Raw genomic sequence first — 13,436 nt, forward strand, 5'->3', positions numbered from 1 at the left:
TTTTTTTTTTTTTTTTTTTTTTTTTTTTTTTGTTACCAGGGATTGAACTGAGGCCCTTGCTCTTACAAGGCAGGCGCCAGAACCACTGAGCTAAATGCCCAGCCCTTTATATTTAGTTTTCTTGCCTATTTTTTTGAATGTTCATAGAATTTTAAAATTGAGAAATTGTTCAAACAATTATGACCACAAGGAAACAGAAGCACAGGCTCTGCTTCAACATGATTTCCTATAAAACTGCAACATGTCAAATCTCTTAACTATTTGCATAATTCTTATTCTGCTCATTATAAGTTAATTCAACATCTTACCCATAATTAATGAGATTCAAATGAATTTTGGAATTTTACATTACAATTTAATTAACATAAATATTTTTATAAACCTTAAACCCATAAAAATAAATATGACATGATTCTATTCTAATGAAAGTATTTTATGGTCTAACACTTAGTGGGAGACACTACTGAAATTTTGAAAACATGCAAAAATGTTCAGTATCTTCATGAAAGAAAAAGTTTAGCCATTAGAGAAGTACACATCAAAATAACACTGAAATCTTACTACTCCAATAAAAATGGCATTATCAGAGGTAAAGCTGTGTGAAAAAAGAAACCCTTCTACACTGTTGGTGGGACTAAACTAGTACAACCACTTTGAAAATCAGTATGGAGATTTTTCAACATACTAAGAATAGAAATTCCATCTGACTGCCATATCATGTCTGGGTGTCTTCCCAGAAGAGCTAAAGTTATCCTTTAGCATAAGTCGCGAAGTCAAGTTAGCCAAATCACCGAAGTAGCCTCTACGTCCATCAACAGATGAATGGATAAAGAAAATCTGGAGGGGCTGGGGATTTAGCTCAGTGATTTCACCATCTGCCTCACAAACACAAGGTCCTGAGTTCGATCCCCGGTACTGGGGAAATAAAACAAAAAAGAAAATGTGGTATCCACACACCATGGAGTACTAGTCCATCATAAAGAAGGATCATTTTGAGTCACCTGTAGGGAAATAGATGGATTTTGAGACTACAATGCTAAGTGAAATACAAAAGGTTAGTATCACACGGTCTCTCCAACAATTAAAAGAGCCATTTTAAGAAACAGAGAGGAGATCTCAGTGGAGAAGGAGATCTGGAGAAGAAAAGAGAAGAGAGAGTGAGGATAAGAGAGTAAAGCGATTAAGTTGCAGTAAGCGTATGTATCAAACCCCAAAGCTAGAGGTAATCCGTATTCAGAAATATGTACTCATTAAAAATCTTTAGTAAGTGTTATAAAAGAGAAAACGAAATGAAAATCCACAGGAGTGAACAGAGGACATTCCCCACAGTGCTGCAGGGCAGTCCGGTCGGAACTGGGCGGGGAGGGGCCAGGGGAAGCTGCCGGATTGGCGCTGGAGTCCCGCACAGCTCTCTCAGCTCGGTGTCTTCTCATCGATGGGATCCGGAAACCTGGCAGAAAAAAATGCACTAAGTATCCCGAGCCGCCTTCCCTGGTTTCTTCCCAGCTGTCCAAGACCATCTGCTTTCTTCCCCCCGCCCCCCAGGACCAGAGATAAGGAGGCAGCTGTTGTAAAAGCCGGTCTGTCTCCCCTACGTTCCTCTGTGCGCGACGTATACTCTCCTTGAGGGTATCTTTGAAGTTTTTGCCAAAATTCCAACAGATTCATAGAAAACACAATTTATATTTTAAATAAACATTCTGAAAAGTGTCTTTCCAGGGAAGAGCCAGAGTTTGAGTAATGACCCATGTTCCGGCTCGAAAATCCACCGTGTTTGCCCCTCTGTGGATCTGCACACAGGGAATTCTCTGAAGTCGGTGAGAGTGAGGACAGCGGGCCTCACAGAGACTCCGCGGGGGGAAGCCGCTGTTTAAACCACAGATTTCCCAGGTCAAAGTCCGGCGTACAAGATCCCAGTGATGAATGTAACTGTACTGCATACCTAAAATGTACCGATAAACTCAATGAGAAAAAACCAAAAACACAAAGCCTGGCATAACCAGAGGGACCAGTGCTTTGGCTTTTTGGAAAGAGTCTTGTTATAATTCCCAGCATAGTGATTCTATGCCGTGATCGGAGTCAGCACAGCGTGAGGGCCGGGACCCTACTGGGCTACATGGGTGGCTAGGCCAAAGTAACATGCGCCAAACTCAGTTACCAGGTTGAACTGTATGACGCCTCTGCTGTCTGCATGTTTTTGCCCACGGTCACCGTGCTTTTATGTAGTTCAGCCTAACATATAAAGCGCATGACTGTGATTTCATGTGAATCCATTTCTAAATTGATTTAACTGTGCACTGGGGACAAAAAGTGGCAAAGTATTGCAAATGACAAGATTCACCTGGGTCTATTAGTGAGAGAACTCTCTTTTCTCTTTGTAGCAAGAGGAGAAGGTCCCCCGGGGGGCCGGTGTCATAAGCTCCCCTTAGTCCTTCTGCCAACCTTGCAGGTTGAGGAATGTCTGTGCTGGGTCATATCTGAGAGCGCAGTCATGCGGACACATCCCCGAGATGCACTTCCTACAGGAAGAGTGTCCAGAGAGAAGCATGCCGCATTCTCCAGTGCCCCTGTGGCCAGGACATATTGGGATTCTGGCTGGAACAGTGGGCTGTGAGTGACAGAGTCAAGAGGGGCAGTATGAGGTGAAGGAGAAAACCTTGTCACCAGATTTTGGGTTACATAGCATTACTCAGAGTTCAAACAGTGCTCACATCAAAGTGGTTGGCTGGCCCGTTAGATCCCCATCCTCTGCCTCACAGGACAAACCTTGAGGGACACAGATGAGATTCTCCAGTGGAAAGAGGGCCGTGAGGCTGTGATGGTTCAAGTGGAGGGAGCAGCAGGGGCCGGGATCAGTAATTTGGAAGGGAGGTATCTGGGCCGTCTCTAAGATGTGGATGCTTTCACCATGTTTTTCCTCATTTTCACTTCTCTTAATGTCTCATCTTTCTACTAACTATAAAATGAAGACTGTTGGCAATTTTACACATAGATGATTTAGAACATTTTTGGAAAGAGCTTAATTAGAAACACTGCTTTTTAACACCAAGAGAATAGTTAAAATTGTCATAAAGGCACTTATTTTACCATTCTTAGTAGTTTGAACTCTGGAATGAGAATAATCTATATATTATTCGTAACTTTGCCACCTTACAGAATGGGTATGAAGAAAAGTGGATCGATGTTTTAATGTCTTGATTCTTCTAATTTATACAGGAAAGAATTATGTATCTCCAAAATCAATGTAGTGACACTCTTATGCACTGCTAGTGAAAATTTAAAACAATGTAGCCCTTTGGAAAATAATTTTTCTCTATCTTAAACATAAATTAACCATATGAGAAGTATTTCTAGTTATTTAAAGAGCAATGAAAACATATCCACATAATGCTAAGATTCATAGCAATACTTAGTACCATCTGTAAAATGTGGGACAGCCCTGGTGCCCATCAGCTATGAACAGACAAACTAGTGGGTTTAGTCCACATGATAGAATAATATTCAGAACAAAATATCCATACACACTATAACATGGGTGTATTTCAAAAGGAAACCAAATTCTAATGGCCACATGTTACATTATTATATTTATTTATTTTATTTATTTATTTTTGGTACTGGGGATTGAACTTGGGTCCTTGCGCTTGCAAGACAGTACACCGAACCACTGAGCTAACTCCCCGGCCTACATTATTATATTTAAACCAAATGTTGAGATGATAATTCCATAGAGACCGAGAAAGCATGTTGGTGTTTGCTCCAAGTTGAAAGTGTGAGAGGAGATTGGCTATAAAAAGCTATGGGGGATCTTATTAAAGTGGTGGAGCTTTTCTACAACTCATTTACAATCCTATTTGCATATTTTGGTAATTTATAAAGTCTATCTGCGTGCTTAAAACAGATACATTTTATGGTATGTAATTAGACCTCAATAAAGCTTTTTCGAAGAGACCAAGCCATCAGCTGGAAACTCATTCAATCTTATGTGTACATTCAGTACAAAGGCTAGTTAAAAGACATATATATATATATTTTCTTTTTCAATAATTTTCAAATAAACTAGTAATAATCAAGTAGAATATTTCATGGAATAAAGGTCCCAGTCTCCGGAATGACAAATATTTCAAAATACTGCTCCTACAGAGAGATAAATGAAGTGAAATGGTTATATAATGGGGTGATTAGAGATCTAGGTGACACATCATTCTGCCTGTACCGACAGTCTGACTACACCTTGGGCAGGTAGAGTCACTGCTCTGTGACTCGGTTTCCTCACCCGAGGACAGGTATCACAACTGTACCTGTCTCATGAAACTGCTTTGAAGATTAAATGAAGTAATATTGCAGAGTGCAAAGCAAAATGCCCAGTACAGTTAGTGATTATGAAGCTATTAAATGTTCATGTTCATGTACAAGATCTAGAAACAAGAATATTTATTGTAGCATTCTTTGTAGAAGTGAAAATTAGGAATACTATAATGTTTACTAGTTGAGGGTGACTATGTACACCCAGTGCGATCAATGCTGTATGATATTTAAAGAATGAAATGGATCTGTAAGTTTTAACCTGAAAAACAGCTTGAGACACATTGTTCATTGGAAGCATCAAGTTACAGAAGAGTAAAACTAGATAAATCTGTTTGGTTTAGAAATATGTTGGATAAATTATTAAGAAGACTGGTTCTTAAAGAGAAATGCCCATCTGACTGTGCATGGTATGGTACAGGAGAGGACTTACATTTTTATTTTGCATTGTTTCAAACTTCAATAAGGCTATATCTGCATATTTGCCTGAAAATTAATGAGAAGAGAAAAATAAAGGGGGCACATTCTCCATTTTCCAGAGTGGAGTGCAGTGAGCCACTGAGCCTTTATATCTAAAGAGCTACACAGAACTCAAGAACACATGCAGTGTTTCGATGTTTACAGACATTTCCCACACACTTCCAAGTGTTGGCTAAGAGTTCTTACTGAAAAGGAGAAATCTTGCCTCAACATTGAAGTCATGAAGGACAGAAGTAAAGACTATACGAAACAACTGGGACCATCAGGCACAGAGCATGTTTGCTATATCCCTTTATTTTCCCAGATGTCATAGAATCATTCCTTTTGAACTGTGCTGCAAGGGTGACCTTCCTTCAGAAAGCGAAGAGTGCTGTTAATATTAGAGAACACGGCACCAACCACCTGCTTCCTGTACAGTGTCACCCAGAGTTAATATGGGTTTCCTCACTCATCTACTGGGCGGTATTGATGGGGAAAACCTAATTGTTCTGGCCAAGGTCTAATTTGAAATGTTCTGGAAGGTAGAACTTCTAGTCATCCCCCTGAGAGGCTATTAATCAAATATTTCCTATTATCAGGAAACATTTCCTGATAATCAGTCTAAAATTTTATCTGTCTTGTGGCATTATAAAATTTAGTTAATTGAATTGTCCTATTAGCAGATAAGAAATAATATTCATCTTGTTGACTATTTTCTTGTTTTGCTATGATGTTGTGGGTATAAAGCAACTAGGAAGTGAGTTGATTGTCATTTTTAAAATTTCCTTCCTTTGTTCCAAAGATTTAGGAAGTCAGATCCATGGAAAAATAGAACACATCAGTGCGTAACTAGTCTTTATCGATGTTTATGCCTGAGGGAGAACGTTTGCTTAGTAATTCTGAGTTTCTTTTAACAGGCAAAATATTTGGTTATCTACTTCTGTTTGTCTGGTTTTCCCCTGCCTATTATTAGTAACCACTGGAAGGGAGAAACAGAGAGAGACAGAGAGAGAGAGAGGGAGAGAGAGAGAGAGAGAGAGAGAGAGATCAGTCTTAAGATTTAAAATGAATGGTAAGAAGTCATTTCATGTTTTTTGTATGCAATAGTAATATAACTTGCTAGGGCAAAGTAAAATATAGGCTCAGAAAATACAGAGGTCTATGTCCTCTTGTTAACTGAATGGGAGAGAAAAAACAAAACAAAAAACAGCCCCACCAGCTATGAGTCATATGCACTGTCTCTGTGGCAGGTGCTGGTGGCAAATATTTTCTAATGGGCGCTCAATAAAAACAGGAGATGGAAAAATCAATGCTTTGGGTCAATACTGGTCCCCGTCCATGAGGGCAGCAAGATGGGACAAGCAGAAGGAGAAGACGCCTGGGCCCAAACACCTGAAGCAAGTACTACCTCCTCACTGGAGATGCCGGGTCCTCTCTGTGGCCTTTTCCACCCCAGAACTGGGGAGTTGTCATCACTTAGTACACTTCTGGGTATATTTAACTTGACAAAAAGTCCCACTGAGAAGTCCTAGAACCTGAAGGCATCCTGGAAGGCCACAGTTCCAGAGCTGTTTGATCCACTGTCCTCCACACTCTGCCTCCACACACCTCTTCTTAAAACGTGGATTCCCAAATGCACAACGTTGATTTTAAGTATCCATAGTAGGATTTAGTATGGATACATTAACTTCAGTCTACCCATTAGTTTTGAATTTTAAGGTCAGAATTCATTTAATAAAAATTGCATTGAGTGCACATTAAGAAGCTACTTGACCATGTTCTGCTTTTATCTTATTAAGTAATTTTGCCTTATGACAAGTTGGAGAAGGTGAATGGCTTGATTCATGGTGTATCATGGTTCTGGAGTGGACAGGAAGTTATCGGCAGCCGCTTCTGTGACAGGAAGTGGTGAGGCTGTGATCACAGATTCACTGGCTGTGGTTAATGCAAACAGCAAAACAAAACACAGCAAGCGCACTGGACCATCGTGGAGATGGGGGTGTGGCACACTGTAGGACTAAGAGCCACATCCATGCCCTGCTCTCCTGGGGACTCACTGATGGAACAAAGGCCAGTGTGGTTTGCATTTCTCTTTGTAGTTAGCATCAGAGGCATTTACAAAGCATTTCCCTCTAGAGAGCTTAAGTGAACATTCAAGTCCCCCTATCTTCTTTCTATACACTGTCCTCTGCTGGGCTATGGAAAGGCAAAGATGAGTACTTTTATTTTTATCTTACTGATTTTATTGATACTCTTTAAGTATGCATAGAATATATAAAAACTCAAAAAATCAGCCCCCACCCAAATATAAAGACTCAATTAAAAAATGGGCATCTGAAATGAACAGACACTTCTCAGACAAAGTAAAAGCAACAAATAAATATATGAAAAAGTGTTCAACATCACTAGTCATTCGAGAGATGCAGATGAAAACAACACTGAGATTTCACTTCACCCCACAAAGAATGGCTGCTATCAAGAAAACACACAATAACAAATGTTGCCGGGGCTGTGGGGAGAAAGGAACCCTTCTCCATTGTTGGTGGGAGTGCAGAATGGTGCAACCACTATGGAAATCAATAGGGAGATACCTCTAAGAACTAGGATTAGAGGTTCCATTTGACGCAGCCATCCCTCTGCTGGGTATCGTTCCAAAAGAATTAAAAGCACCATACCACAGTGATGATATGTGCACCCATGTTTATAGTGGCACGTTTATAATAGCTAAAACTTGGAAACAGCCCAATTGGCCATCAACTGGAGACTGGGTACAGAAGATGTGGTCTTTCTATAAAATGGAATACTACTCAGCCATAAAGAATGAGAAATTAGATTCATTCGTAGGAAAATGGATACATATTGAGGCCATACTCTTAAGTGAAATAAGTAAGACACACATGTGTAAATACTGAATAGTTTCTCTAGTGTGAAAAACTAAAAGATGAGTCCTTTTAAATTAGCTTATCTCTAGGCAGTGTTGCTTTCTTTGGTAGCAAGGCATCTGGTGCCATGAGCTGTTGAGGTTTCAGAACACTTTATGGAAAAGGCAGACTCGTCCCTCCGGGTAAAAACATCCACTGGTGAAAAGGGGGATGAAGACCTAGCTGCCTGGAGTCTTGATCCAGGATCCAACACAGCATAGTATGCTTTGCTGTTTCTCCATAATGGAATCTCAGGAGTCCTGGGAGATGAGACTCCAATTGGGGGAAGGCTGGGGGGCTGTCCCAGTGCACTCCCATGGAGGGCCACCTAACGCGAGGTGGTGTCTTGGTCTTGGGGCACCAGGGAATTCTGCAGCAAGCTAAGGCTGAGAGGAATGCGCCAGCACCCTTGGAGGTGCTGTGGCATGGGGGAAGCCACCCTTCCACAATTCTCAGGTGAGTACTAGCCGCAGGATGTTCTAGCACCTGCCCGCCTATCTCTCCAAGGTCTCTTTCATCTCCCAGGGATCACTCCCCTGGAGTCCTGGAATAAAGAATACTCAGTAAATGTGTTAGTTTTTTGTTTTTTCCTCAGTATTGAAACAAAAATGCCAGATCCTCAAAGTTAAAGGAAGGAAAGTTTATTTGGCTCATGGTTTGTTTTAGCCTGCAATCGGCTGGTTCCAAGGCAGGATGGCCCAAGACAGAAGGGTCTTAAAGAGGAGAAACATTTCATTGAATGCAGAAGACAGCAAAAGCAGCAAGGGACCTAAACAGCACCTTTCTGCCCCTTTTATCTTATCTGGGCTACTTACGGTGGGCATCACTCACACCCTAAATCCTAGTGCCCTTAGCCTAGCATTGCACCATGAATCACACACTCTAGATCCAGCCACCTCTGGAAAAGCCCCACCTATGACTGCATGAGGATTTGGGGAACAGCCAGACACAAGCCATGGCGGGAAATCACACAGGCTCTTGCAGAACCTTTTCAGGGAAGGTATTTCTAAATTCTTTCTTCTCCTTCTTCCAGGAGTTTTTCCCTGAAGTCTCTGGGTTTCTGCTCTCTTAGTGACTCTGTTACCAGAATAGCAGTGTCATGTCCCATGGTGACAAAGAAAGAAAGTATCAGTGGAGAAGGTAGAGTGCAAGCAAATTTAAGTAAAAAATATAAAGATAAGGCTGCAAAAGCAGTAAAGATATAGGAATAGAGCTCCCGCTAGCTGAGAGGTGCTCCTACCCAGGAGACTCACAGATGCTGTTTGTCCAGGGGTTTTTCAGTGAGCTTTGGCCATCCTCAAAGCAAGATGATCCCTACCCTGTAGGAGCCTACACACTTTTCAGGGTCAAATCTATGAGGTGTTCACACAGAGCCCCTGAAAGCCCATGCACCTTTGAGTCAAAGGCCCGCCTGTCCGTGCTGTAGGGGCATCCCAGGCAGCCGTAGGACACTTGGTGGGCATTTTTGCAAGATCCTGGGGTCTGATGACTCAGCAGACTCCATTTCAGGGTCACTGTCTTCGCTGCCTGATTGATTCCTAACTCTCATCTCACTAGCCCATCTCAACACCATACCCAGGGAAACATTCTCTAAAGTCATCCTGTTCAACCCAATTTTCAATGTTTATAGAGGAAAAATTAGTTCAGCATACCAAGATAAGTTTCGGTTATGTCTTATGAGGGTTTGCTGCCACTCTTTCAAAAGAAAAACTTCAGAGCAAGACGCCAAAAATGGACAACCCTGTGCCTTATAAAAACTAGCCAAAATCCTTGTCTTTCTAGTTCTGAAAAACTTCACACGGTAGACTTCGTTTCCTTCCAGCAATTTTCTTCTGAATCCTCTGTCTGTTGCTAACGCACTAACCTTCTTTCGCATCTCACCCTTCATGAGGCTGTAAGAACCAAATGCTCCCATGAAAGTACAACAGATGTCTGAAACAGTCTCCACCTTAACCACTGCACTATTGTAAGAACCAAATGCTCCCATGAAAGTACAACAGATGTCTGAAACAGTCTCCACCTTAACCACGGCAGTGAGCAGAACACTGCACTAACACTAAAGATGAGCTTCACCATGGATCCCTCCAACCCTGGAAAATCTAACTCAGAACTAAACTTTGTTCAGAAGAAATATGAAGTGTGTCCAGAAAATACAACATCAGCTCTTTCACTGGTGGAAATGAGCGGATTCATGGCAAATCACATCACAGCTTGCCATAGAGATCTCGGTGTCTGCTTGGTAGAGGGTGGACTGTCACCTTCTGCAAGGTTAATTGCCTGCATGGCGTTCTATTTGGTGTTGGGTCCCTGTTTGTCTTATTCAGGGAGTAAAGCACACCGTGGCCTCTTTTCATAGGGCATATCTCCTTTCAGCACTAATTTGGGAAAAGGTCAACCAAGCTTATCTACTACAAATAAAAAACATTTGAAGGGTGAGCTTTTCTGAAAGATAACATAAATCATAGTGCACACTAATTACAAAATATCTCCCTCCATGAAATAACCTTTCCCAAGAAATTTGCATTTCATACATAACATTAATACACTCCTGACATTTTTATTAATGCTTTTCAGATTAGAAAGTGTGTCCACGTGGGGCCTTATTCATTTTAAAAATGGAATTGTGAGACAAAGAAAATTATTTTTTGTTATAGGTGACAAAATTACAATTTAAGCAGTATACATACTTGGATCACAAACAGGTCAAGGTGATAAGCCTGATTTCCCAGACTAAAGGTCAACAGTTCATAACTTGAAAGTAGTGACAGACGCAGAGGACAGATGGGCTCCTGACATTGTGTTTGCAGTTTAATCCCTCCCTTCTCCTTCCTTAGTGGCACAAACATCCTTCATGCTTGACCCACTGAGAGCTGACAGCACAGGATGATGACCCTATGTTACAAGGAGAACCCCAGGGCACTGTCCCCATCCTAAAGTGTTTTATGGCACACATGAGGGAGGAACACCACTGTGAGTACTCAGGGAGCCTTTTGACCTGCTGTCTCTTTGTGGAGTGGCTGAAAGTGATCTTCAGTTGCATGCTTCTTCCTATGAAGCCACATATGTCAGAGTGCAAGATGCTCTGATTGGTCCCAGTACTGTCAAGCCAGGGTACAGCTTATCCTTTCCTTAGTTCCATCACCAGAGGACAGAGTTGGTGCCCCTGTCATCCCAGTCCCAATTAAATATTGGCCTAATCCAAGTAGTGAAAATAGAATGATTTATCAATACAGATGGGCATTATGGGAACAAAATTTGGGTTCATTTACTTGATTCTTTGTATTGTTCACTGTTTTTACCTTTGGCTGATACACTACAGGGGCTGCATACAAAATGCAGTGACAGCTCAGTTTCTGAACTTAATTTGTTCTGGAAAAGATGGCCATATTCCTGTTCATCCAGAAAAGATGGCCACGGTCGTGTTTGCTACCTGCTGCAGAGCTGGCAAACAAAAACAAAACTCTGACAAACACTTCTGTTAGTGAGCCAAATTTTTTACAAACAAAAGTATTCACCAACAAAAGTACCACTGTTTGGGAAAAGAAAATTATACACACACACACACACACACACACACACACACACACACACACACAGTCAAGCCTATCTTCTTCACTCATTTTCGTTAGTATATGTCTGCTATGCATAATGAACAGTCATGGTGGGATACTGGTACATATATGTATCACATCTTGATTCTTTTTGTTCCCCCTCCCCTCCTTCCCGCTCTTCCCATCAACCATCTCAACATTAAAGGGCACGGTGTGGTAGCAAGGCATCATATCCCTGGCAGACAGTCTCCCTAGTCTGCTCTGGTAAGAAGACCCTTTCTTTTTGGTGGATGCCATAGTTACTTTTTGCATTGCCGATACCCACAAGTTAAGGGAGGAAAAGTTTATTTCAGTTCACAGTTTCTAGAGATTTTAGTCTATGGTCTACTGGCTTCAAGGCAGGACAGCATGGCAGAGGGGCATTATGAAAGAGAAATAGTCCATGGCAGAGCAGAGAGGAGTCAGAGAATCAGCAACAGTGATCCTCCCTTTCCTTCTTAGCCAGGCTACAAGCCTTTTGAATGGTAACAGCCACACCCAGGGTGGGGCTTCTGTCTTTAGCAAATCCATTCAGCTGCACTAAAAGCTACACTCATTCCAATCAGTGCACTAATTTAGTACCATACACCCTTAAGCCTAATATCCCACACCCTAGATCCAGTGAACTCTGAAAAACCACACTGAGGAGCGCATGAGGTTTTGATGGGACACTTAAATACAATCCATAACAGCTGTGTGTATGGGCTTCTAGAAGAAAGACTGTATTTCCCAGTATCCTTTGCAACTAAGTCTGCCTCTCTGCCCATGTGATTAGGCTCTGACCAATAGATGATTTGTCTAAGATCAGGTGGGTCTCTTGCCTCATGTCTTCTGGCTCGAATATGTGTGCAATGGCTGGAATGCCAGAGACGTGATATAGAGCTCCCATGTGAGGCTGGAGTAACCACATAGGGGGGACCTGGGGTTCACATAGTCTCAGACTCCTCATATTCAGCCTTCTTTTAAACCCCAAAGAAGCAAACTTCAATTCCCCCATTCACAGACCAAACAAATTCCAACAAATACGAATGGGTTGACCTGCGATGAACTGCCAGGGACACAGCGACTGTTCCCATCACAGCTTCATGCAGTTGTCTAATGACTGGGCTAACTAAGCATTCTACTTTTCTGTTGTAGTCACGATTTTGTGTTCACTGAAAACAAATGACATGGTATGGTGCCCTTGCAGGCCTCCTCGCCTTCCAATGGAAACTGTGCATCTTGTTTCTCACTATCCTTTGTCATGTTCAGTACATGGCAGCTGGGAGGGAGAACTACTGAGCACAGAGAGCAAGGATCTGGCCATCACAGTGCCTTCAAAATCTAGCTTCTGCATCACAACTTTACCAATTAATTTGAAGCAAATTCTCATCCAGCCAGTCCTACTCATGTGCAAAGGCATGGCAAGCATGAGGCCAAAGAGACAGAGTAATTATTTTTCCATTAACCTAATATGCTTTCTGAGCAAACTGATTTCTGCCAACTTCAAGTGCCACCCTTCCCTGCAGACCCGTGTTCCTCTGTCTCTCAACCTTTTCTTAAATAATGATTTCCCTATCTGATTTGTATTCATTCTGACCACAATATTGTATCAAAATTCATTTCATTTCCTTTCTATTTAAGGAAAAAAATCTAGAAAAATAAGCTTATTGCTACTGGTATCTCATGATATTTTCCCCCAAGTTCCAGTGGGTTTCATTGCCATCGTGGTCTCCTTGTAGAATTTTGGTGTTTTCTTCTTTGCCCTGTACTTTACCGGGTCTTGGATACCCAAGAGGTCTCAGAAGCTCAGCATTTCTCCTTTTGAGGTCTTGTCTTTACCCTGTCGTCTGTGCCTCTCTTAACTCCCAGCCTCAGCAATCTGAACTGAGGACCTCGCCATTGCTGAGCTCCAGTGCCTCTTCTGCCAACCTTCCCAGAACAACCCCTGCTTCCAACTCAGCAGTGGTTCCAAGTCTGCAGCAGTCTGGAGCATGGGGTTGGCTTTTAGGTCATCTCTTTCTGTATGTGCTCAGTTTCCCCAGACACCATCCAAGAACTTCACACTCTGGGACCCTTCCTCAACCTGTGTCAAATCTTATCATGCAAAATGTCTCAGACCAGAGCCACTCAACAGCTGAGGCTGTCTTTTTCCTCTACCTCTGGCAGCAAGTATGGTACT

The sequence above is a fragment of the Fukomys damarensis genome, unplaced genomic scaffold (assembly GCF_012274545.1).
Source record: "Fukomys damarensis isolate Sample0158 unplaced genomic scaffold, DMR_v1.0_HiC HiC_scaffold_1, whole genome shotgun sequence".
NCBI classification, from domain to species: domain Eukaryota; kingdom Metazoa; phylum Chordata; class Mammalia; order Rodentia; family Bathyergidae; genus Fukomys; species Fukomys damarensis.